We start from the raw sequence: 11,259 nt of genomic DNA, 5'->3' as shown, positions 1-11,259 counted from the left end.
GTGTCACGTCAGACCATTCGAAACCGTTTACATCAGCGTGGTCTGCATGCTAGACGACCTGCAAGGATACCTGACCACACCACCAGGCACAGGCATCATTGTCTTGCATGGGCCAGGGAGCATTTACACTGGACGAGGGACCAGTGGCCTAAGTGCTGTTCTCTGATGAAAGTCGATTCACGTTGAGCAGAAATGATGGCCGCCAACGATGTTGGAGACGTCAAGGAGAGCGCTATGCATCACCCACTGTTGTCACCAGACAAGCCTTTGGTGGTGGTGGTGTTACAGTGTGGGCAGGTGTGTCTAGTCAATACAGAACTGCCCTACACTCTGTGAATGGTACAGTGACAAGCCCATACTACCTGAATAACATCATTAATCCAGTCATTGTGCCCCTGCATGAACAACACAGGCCTCATTTCATCTTCATGGACGACAATGCTCCAGCTCATCGAGGTCGCATCATTAGTGAACGGCTGCTGGAGACTGGGGTACCTCAAATGGAGTGGCCTGCACTTTCTCCAGACCTGAATCCCATAGAAAACCTATGGGATCAGCTGAGTCGCCGTGTAGAGACTCGTAACTCTGTACCCCAGAACCTCAATGACCTGAGGGCAGCCCTTCGAGAAGAGTGGGGTGCCAGGCCTCAGCAGACAATAAGTCGACTTGTGAACAGCATGAGACGTCGTTATCAAGCTGTAATTGATGCTCAAAGGCACATGACAAGTTGTTGAGACATTGACATTTTTTATTGTGGTATACCCACCACTGTTGTTGGCTTTTGTTTCAATACATTGTTTGAGATGAGGAAATTATCATTGCATGCTTCTACTTAAATGCCCTACTTTCATGATATAATATCACTGTAGCGTGAACTTTTTACATTTTCCATAAATTTCACCTGAAAGCGAAATATCCCTAACTTTTTGTGAGTGTTGTGTGTGTGTGTATATATATATATATAATTTTATTTATTTTATCTATATTATTCGGCTTGAGGACAGGTGAAGTGAATTACATTGCTCATTAACTTCAAGAACTGACTGTTCACTTGATGCCTAATATATCCCACCTCATGGCACCTGTCAAGGGGTGGGATATATGAGGCAGCAAGTGAACAGTCAGTTCTTGAAGTTGATGTGTTGGAAGCAGGAAAAATGGGCAAGCGTAAGGATCTGAACGAATTTGACAAGGGTCAAATTGTGATGAGTAGACCAATGGGTCAGAGCATCTCCAAAATGACAGGTCTTGTGGGGTGTTCTCAGTATACAGTGGTTAGTACCTACCAAATGTGGTGCAAGGAAGGACAACCAGTGAACCGGCGACAGGGTCATGGTCGCCCAAGGCCCGTCTGGTTCGATCCCACAGAAGAGCTACTGATGCACAAATTGCTGAAAAAGTTAATGCTGACTATGATAGAAAGGTGTCAGGACACACAGTGCATCACAGCTTGCTGCATATGGGGCTGTGAGTGCCCATGCTGACCCCTGTCCACTGCTGAAAGCATCTACAGTACAATGGCCATGTGAACATCAGAACTGGACCATGGAGCAATGGAAGAAGGTGGCCTGTTCTGATGAATCATATTTTCTTCTACATCATGTGGATGGCCGGGGTTAAGGTCCGATCTGATCGAGCATCTGATCCATAGGGGCCCCACCTCGCAACTTACAGGACTTAAAGGATCTGCTGCGTAAGTCTTGGTGCCAGATACCACAGGACACCTTCAGAGGTCTTGTGGAGTCCATGCCACAACGGGTCAGAGCTGTTTTGGTGGCATGAGGGGGAGCTACACAGTATTAGGCAGGTGGTTTTAATGTTGTGTAGCTGGGTGATAGAATGATTGGGTGAGAGAATAAGAGAAGAAAGTGAAATAAATAAACAAATAATTACCAAAGATACATTTACAGTCTTCCTCAAAATCTAAATCGTACATAAAATCTAGATAGACATTAATGTTTCCTATTCATTTATTTTGTACACACACACACACACACACACACACACACACACACACACACACACACACACACACATTCTAAATAAGCATGGATGGCAGTTTGTGGGTAAAGTTTAAAGCAGTGGGCTCAAACTACAGGCCCGGGGGCCACATCTGGCCCAAAAGGCAATTCATTGCGGCTCACTTACATTTTTATAAATATATTAAACTTGCCTTTCGGGGCCAATGCTTAATTAACCCATGCAATGTAATATATTGCTCTCAGAATATGAACAAAATAAAATACAAAAGGAAATTATTTTTATCATTGTCTATTTTTTACTTATTATTGAATTGCCTAATAATATGATGTATGAGAAGTCAATTCAATTATTAAAATAATATATTTATAAAAAATGGTTGCCTAAAATGACAACAAAAAAGATGACATCTCAGAAGACAAACTGGCCTGTAGCACCAAGTTAGTTTGAGTTTTACACCGGTGCTTTCTAATGGGTCAGCGAACTGATCAATGCTTGTGGCTGTGTCATGGGTTTCATGGCATCTAACTCAGAATCCCATGAAATCATGAGACTCAGTAATGGAAACCACAAGACCTCCATCAGTCGAGCAGTTCAGTTCCTTTTCTGTCAGGAAACATTCCAGATTACCTTGAGTTGCAGCAAACACATTATACAGTACTAAATATCAATAAAATGTATCTAGTAAAATAATACACGCAAAACACAAATTAATCGAAACACTATTAGGAGGTGAAAATATACCTTTACATAAATAGTATGTACTATGTGTTTCCCTTGCGTATTGGTCAGATTGTTGAGCCCCCTTGACTTTAATCTGGGACCTGCCTTAGAGATGGGGAAAGGGCAGAAAGTACAGTCTGCTTGGTACCCAAACATCACAGGGCAAGAGAAATAGGGTAAATGCGTCTGTTAACGACTGTACAGTATATCTGACACTAATGCTCCTTGATCCCTTCAGTCACATGGGTGGCAAGCACTTAAGGGTTTTATTTATTTATTTATTTGTTTGTTTATTCGTTTATTTATTTATGTATTTGTTTGTTTGTTTGTTTATTTATTTATTCATTTATTTGTGTGTTTATTTATTTTTATACACAGTAAAGGATCGTGAGGTTGATTTATTGTTATCAGCACGAAATCCAGTCTTTCGGGATTTGTTTTTCATTCATTTTTAGCTTATTACGTGATCTTGCCACATATTACGTCCTCATTCTTTTTATATTGGGCAAGATGTTGTCAGTTGTTTCTGCCTCACATGTTTCTTGCGCCCTCTACTGGTCTCCCTCTCTCTCTCTCTCTCTCTCTCTCTCTCTCTCTCCAGCTGATCTGATAAATTGGCACAACCACTGAAGGAAAACTCCACTCTTTTGTTGTTGTTGTTGTTGTTGTTGTTGTTGTTGTTGTTGTTGTTGTCAGCGGCATCAAAATCTTTTAGATCGATCCAATATCGAGAGAACAGCTTCAGCCGACAGCTGATACTCGATCAAGTTAAAAGAGTTTGAGGCCAAACCCTCAGGTTGACTTCCAGTGGTTGAACTATTTGGTTTAGACAAGGTACAGTAGCAGAGTGACACACATTTGTGTGATGATATAGGAAAGTGTGAGTCACAATTCAAAGGGTTAAAACCATCATGTTGTGTGATATACAGTATTATTATTGATTATTGATTACTGATTATATTTTCAGAATTATAACTTTGGCTTCAGAATTCCAAATGGAGAATATAACAATATCTTGTTTGACAGCATAAAATCCTGAAGTAGCATGGCATATATTAGTGTGACATCATGAAGTAGTGATAGAAGATGTGACAGTTGAGAATTCTGAGAAGAAAGTTAGTGTTGTGTGTTTAATCTCAGAATTCTAATTCTGAGGTTAATGGTCTGAGATCCAAACGAATAACACATTTCATGACATTTCTTATTACCAGCCGCCTCTCTTCCCGATGAGCTCAACACCTTCTACGCACGGTTTGAGGCGAGCAACACCATCCCGGCTGCAAGGCTAGCGGAGGACCAGGATGACTGCACTCTGTTCTTGTCTATGGCTGACGTGAGGAGAGCTCTTAAAAGAGTAACTCAGAAGTCTCCAGGGCCTGATGGCATTCCAGGCCATGTTCTCAGAGCGTGCCCACCTCCATATCCAAACTCTCCCTGATCAAGTCTACAGTCCCCACCTGCTTCAAACAGACAACCATTGTCCCGGTACCAAAGAAACAACCCATCACCTACCTGACTGTCGCCCCGTAGCACTGACCTCTACCATCATGAAGTGCTTCGAGCGGCTAGTCAGAACCCACATCTTCTCCTCCCTTCCTGACACCCTGGACCCCCTTCAATTTGCATATTGTCCGAACAGATCTACGGGCGACACCATCGCCCTGGCAGTGCACACAACCCTCTCCAACCTGGACAAGAGCAACACATACGTGAGGATGCTGTTTGTAGGTTAATGCTCAGCATTCAACACAATTGTGCCTGCTAAGCTTGTTCCCAAGCTCAGGATCCTGGGCTGTAACTGGATCCTGGACTTCCTGACGGGCAGACCCTGAGAACCAGAACCCTGCAGGGCTGCGTACTCAGTCCCCTCCTGTACGCCCTGTTCACACATGACTGTGTGGCCACGCGCAGCACCAACACCATCCTGAAGTTTGCGGACGACACACCCATCCTAGGTCTCATCAGACTCAGAGAGGAGGTCAGCATCTTGGCAACATGGTGCCAGGATAACAACCTCTCTCTCAATGTCTGCAAGACTAAAGAGATGATCGTGGACTACAGGTAACGACAGCGGCGGTGTGGGGGGGGCACCCCCCACCCACATCGACGGAGCTGAAGTGGAGAGAGTCTCCTGCTTCAAGTTCCTCGGTGTGTCCATCAGTGATGTCCTCTCCTGGTCCAGGCAATCGGACGCAGCAATAAAAACTGCCCAAAAGCGCCTATTCTTCCTGAGGAGACTCAAGAAGTTTGGCATGTCTGTCAGGACTCTCACCGGCCTTCTACCGATGCACCATTGAGAGCATTCTCACTGGCTGCATCACCGCCTGGTACGGCAGCTGCTCCGCTGCTGATCGCAAGGCGCTCCAGAGGGTGGTGAAGACAGCGGAGCGCATCGTTGGTTGCCACCTCCCCTCCGTGCAAGGCTTTTCCCCCACACGATGCCTTAGGAAAGCACGAAAATCATGAAGGACTACAGCCACCCAGGCTACGGACTGTTCACGCTGCTGCCGTCTGGCAAACGTTACCGGAGCATCCGGGCACGGACTACCAGACTCACAAACAGTTTTTACCCTCAGGCCACCAGGCTTCTCAACCTGCAACATCTGAAGTCACCTATGTAAATTAAATGTTCATCACCACAACTACATGTACATATCCACCGGCACTCCTTCACTTTATATTTATATCTATATCTTGTGCTATAGACTGACCTATTTCTGTTGGAACTGCTACAATGTTCCAATTATTTTAGTTTCCATTTTAGGATTATTTTTCTTATTTTCATTTTATGTACATATACTGTGACTTCTTGCCCCTATTTGTAACATTGACACCTACTTTTTATTATTTTTTTATTTTATTTAAAAAAAAAAATATATCCTCCTTATAGTTGCCTTGTTATTTAATCGTTTTATGCCCACTACCCAGTTGTTGCCTGTCATGCCCCAAGAATTTCATTGTACTGAATGACCTTGTGTTGTACTGTACACTTGACAAATAAAACACTTTTGAACTTTGACATCATCACATCTGATCAAGTTATGTTGTTGAGGCAGCGGGCGTCTGAAAGTGTTATGATTAGTACTGCAGTGCATTAATTAAGAACTCCATACACAGCAGGGCACTCTAGAAGTTATTTACTAGTTAGATTGTTAACTAGTAAATAACTAATAACTAGTAAATTAACTAAGTTATTGTGGGGCATCATTACCTGTGCATTCTGATTGAGATACAGGTTCAGATATTTTCAACCAAACTTATATATTGCAAGGACCTCGTCTAGTAACTCACACCCACTACAGTATAAGGGAAAATGTCATTTTGGTTACATACATATGTAATAATATTCGTAACTCCATCAAACAGTGACAGAAATGAAGAAATTGAAATAAAATGAAAAATGGAGCTTATTTGTGTAGAAGAAGCTGTACAGCAGCTTCCCCTCGTGAACAAGACCAGGTCATGGATCTTGAAGGTGATGACTTCTTCCATGCAGCTTTACCTGCTGGCTCCCTGATGAACAGCGTTTACTGAGATCATTATTACAGAATACTGCAGCTCATCATGACGGGAAGACAAACCCCAAGTTCAACATCAATCTTTTGTGAATTCTGTGGCCCATCTGTGCGTCTTTATGAGAGCAATAAGACATATTAAGTGAACCAAGATTGTGGAATAAAATGAAGTGAGGGCAGTCTAAACACTGAACATTAATCACATTACCATGTCATACCACAGTTGTCATTTTGGCAATCAATTGGGAGTAGCAACTATTAATCTGCAGATCTGCAGAAAAACTTGATAGTCAATCAAGTTTTTCTTGTGTTACAAAACCAAAAGACTCTTTTTACTGAGTCAAGAACCGAATCTCAAAAAGGGTCGGATCTTTCATCACTGTAGTTATCAATAACAAATAATAATATCACAATGTCATGTTGGTTGGGTAATTAATTGAAAGTAACAACTATTCATCTGCACTATTAATCTGCCTTTATGTGATATACTGTATGTAACTATCAAGTGCTTGTGGCATTTGTTTACTTTTCCTACTGTGAGCTTATCGTGTGTATTCACCGGGTGTCAAGACATGTCAATGAATATATACAGTATGTATGACTGTATGTATATGTATGTGACAAATAATCTCTTTAACTGTCTTTAATAGACAGACAGACAGACAGATAGATAGATAGATAGATAGATAGATAGATAGATAGATAGATAGATAGATAGATAGATAGATAGATAGATGACGATTCGGTAAATCGACTCTTTTTACCCGTCAAGAACCAACTCTCAAAAAAAATTGTCAAACTTTCCATCACTATAGTTAACGTTCAATTAGCCGTTGATGACCATTAGCTAGTTAAGTGAGGGATAACATATAAAAAAATGAATGAGTTATGAGCATGTCATCTCAGCTTCACTGACCCTCCCCGTATTGAATGTTGTAAAGCGGTAGCCATGCGTGCGCAGCCTGGAATACAGCTCATTTGTCAATGACATGGGAATAGTGTGACCTTCCCAAGACAGGCGGGCCACGCCCATTTGGCACTTCCCCTTTCTAATGGAATTACAGTGGTCATTCTCATGAGGGAGAATGGCTCCCCTCACACACAAGAATTTAAACAATACATGGAAAAAACAAAACAAGAATAGAGGGAATTGTTGAACTACAGAAATTCAGACTTGGGAGCTACAAATCAATGTTTACCCACAGTTAAAAGACTTATCTAAATACTATTTCTCTGGAGAATGTTGAGTCTATTTAATACATAAATTCCTTTCTCTGCAATCCAATCTAAACCGCTCAAAGGGCAAAATATGTACTCCTGCGCAGTCTGGCCACTTGCAGCCCATTTTCTATATTTATTCCCTTTTTCTGCACTCCACACATTGCTGCACAGTGCTGACTCTGACAACCGAGTCAGAAAGCAAAATGGAGTTGCACACTCAAATACTAAATGGCATGGCGTCTCATGGGGTCATCCGCCACCTTCCCCTGAGCTTTTCCCATGATAAAAAAAATGCTTGTTGAATCTTTTTTTTTTGTGATTATGCAAAGCAACGTCTTTATGTAGTCTAATTTTCTATTCTTTCTAGGTATAAAGGTATAGGTTATATACATATGTTTGTTTATATAGATTCATTATTCATTATTAAATTGTCATATTTTTATACTAAATATGTAAATATGATTTATCCTATTATTTCATTATTGACTGATCGTCTTTGCATGTTTTTACTTGAAGCACATGTATTTGTTCTGTGACAACTGTATGACTTACATTAAGTTATCCAGGAATAATGGAGCCAGTATTCACAGTGACAAAATAAAGCAAGGAAAAGGGTGAAGAAAGATCATCCAGAAACAGTGCATGTATATTGCTGGGATAGAATACCAGCCGCTACAGCAAAAGATGGGGAAGACAAACTGTAAAGAGAGAGGCAGAAGGGCATCCACGTTTCATACAGATCACAAACATTTCATCTCAAGCGCCGTTCGGATACCGTTAAGGTTCTATTTAAACGGCGTGATACAGTTCGGCATTTTTGTGGCTGCCAGCAGTGTGTGTGTTGTTGTCACAGTTGCAATCGTGTTTTTTTTGTGTAGTTAGTGTGTCATGGTTGGTTTTGTCCTGTAGATGTCGCCGTTGTTTTCCTGAGTCTTCTCCGTTCTCTTTATCGGTTCACCTGTGTCAGTTCGTGCATTGTGTTCGCCTGTGTCTTTGGGTATTTAAGTCTGCAGTTTGAGGTCCTCTGTATTGGTCTCAGGATATTATTTGTTACCAAGTTTAGATTTCCTGTTTGGTTTAGTTTCCCAGTTGAGTTTGGTCATATTCAAGGTCTGCCTTTTTGCTTGCCTGTTTTTCTGTTCTACGACCATTTTTGAACTAAACTCTGCTGTTTTTGGAATCCCGCATCTACCTCAGTGTCTGAATTTGGGTCCTAGTTCCGAAACGTTACAGATGTGTCTGCCTGTGAGTGTCCAGGATTGTTCCTCAACTTATCATAGTGCCTCAGAGCGGCAGAGAGGCTCTGCAGCCACTCATTAGCCCCACAGCCGCAAGAACCTTCCAAGCCCAAAGCACCGCAGGCCACAGAAGAACATGGAACTGCTAGAGAAGCCTGAAGGGCGATGAGCAACACCCACGCACCCACACACGAGATGTGCAAACCAGTCCACAAGTGCACAAGATGAGTTCGCAACCCTGAAGCACACAAGTCTTCTATCTACAAATAGATGTTGTAGTTCCAGTCTTTATTAAATCGGAGGGTGATCAAGGACAATTGTCGTAGAAGCGAGACGTCTACATCATCGTGCCCAATTTCTAATAGGCTGGTCATAAATCCCACTAAAATTTATGACCGGGCTTCGATTTAATTGCCTGAAATAGAATTATATCCTGTTGGTATAATAATGTGTGAGGGACGCTGCTATGGTTACCTAAAACAATATTGATGATGGAATATACTGTGTTGCTCAACTTCCTGTGTAATCTTTTCAATCCCAGGTATTCTGCACGACAACATCAAGATCAAAATAGTATAAAAGCAATGGATTGGGTGAAGGACATATTAAGAGGGATTTACGATTGTGCATATCGTTTTTTTTTAAATACAGTGGTACCTCGACTTACGACTATAATCCGTTCTATAAGAACGGTCATATGTTAAAACAGTCGTATGTCGAAGCAGTTTTTCCCATATACACAACGCTCATATTTTTCTATGATTTCCTTCTTTGTTTCAATGGGAATCATTGCCAAATACACAGCGCAAACACAGTAAATATGAAAAAAATATTGATAAGCCACGAACTACGTGCACACACGATGTGGGTCGCCCGCTGACTGACTGCTGACTGGCCGCCGACATGCCAACTGCAAATTTCCACGGTCGTATCTTGGAGCAGTCGGTCGCAAGTCGATACAAATCTTCGTGACTATTGCTTCTCGTATCTTGGATTAATCGTAAGTAGATGCAGTCGTAAGTAAAGGTACCACTGTACCTCTACTTACGAGTAATTTTAGGATCACAAGGTAATTTTAGGATCACAAGGCTTATTCTTGTCTAGTTTAATGAGGACAGGACGGTAAAGTGCTATGCTTTACATGTTTGTTTCAACTTGAGTATTGTTAAAAATTATGTTTACTGTATGTTGTCTCTGTCCATATCTGAAAATAAGAATGATACTTTTGCTTCTTAAAACTCTTAAAAAATGTCAATCATAATGATGGAATTATGACATGATTTTAACTGGTATGCTTCATTTGGAAAACTTATAGTCCTTTAGCAGATTGACAGGGAATAATGTTATTTTATTTATTGGCAAAAGAATCAGACACAAAAAACTAGGTGTAGGCTGAGAACACAGTTATTGTGTTCATTTACACAACCTGATTGATTATAAATTCTAATGTCAAATGAATGAGGCATCTTTCCTCATACAGAAATAGACGGCTGCTTGTCTGGGCAATAATTGAGAATTGTTTTTTACTGATGGGTTTATTGAGTATAGTGATGGAGTTTAAACTGCCAGCTCAATCCAATTGAAACTGCTGAGGCAAGGACATGCCTGCAACCACATTCAGCACCCTAGGAATTCCCTTTTTAGTTCTCATCCCTTTTAAGTCACCCAGAGGATGGCTGTTTTTTTTCTGTGAGTCGTGAGTGGAGTGGGAGGGAAAATTGCGCCCTATGTATCTTCGTCTCCTGTGTTGTTTTATCTGTCACATCTCTGCCACACTCCCCCGCCTCTAACAGCACACCATCCTTGTTTCATTTCATTCCAGTGCTCTGAAGAGAAATCCCCAGTTTTATGCAAATCAGCCCTGTCATGATCACCCAGGCCCACAGGGAGCAAGTCCCCGGCTGAAAAACACAAATCGCCATTTCTTCCTGCTACTATTTTCCATTCCTGGTCATTTATTTACATCTGCTTACTGTTTCTATCTGTCAGAAACTGTTTTCTCAGACACTAGTTTCACTTCTTTATCATTTCCTTCCCTGCAAGGACTATGCACACTGATTGGTTTTAAAAGAAATTGTTTACTATTTTCAACCTCACAACCTCACATTTTCATAATGAATTGATAAGAAAACAAGATTCATAATAACAGCATTGAATTTATTGCATAATAAATAAAAAAGCTTCTTGTGTAAATATAACACCATAGAAATATTGATATAATAATAATAATAATAATAATATTATTAATAATAATAATAATAATAATAATAATAATTAAAAAAAAATATATATTATTATTACAACCTACAAACACAGTTGAGGTGTAGTTTGAACTGCTATGTCACAAGGATCTCATAAGTTCATCATTTAAGTTTCATCCAAATTGATGACGATATGGAGCAGATATTAGTGAAAAACTGAACAACTTTGACCCAAAATATTCAGTTGGTCTCGTCCCCGTGTCCAGTCGAAACCATTGAAATGTACAACTGAGTGATGAGTTCAAGATTATGATAATTATGATAATTATGATCATTATGATTATTATGTTTATTATTATTAATATTAATATTAATAATAAT

This window comes from Zeus faber (assembly GCF_960531495.2).
Source record: "Zeus faber genome assembly, chromosome: 17".
NCBI lineage: Eukaryota > Metazoa > Chordata > Actinopteri > Zeiformes > Zeidae > Zeus > Zeus faber.
This window is presented reverse-complemented; position numbering follows the sequence as displayed.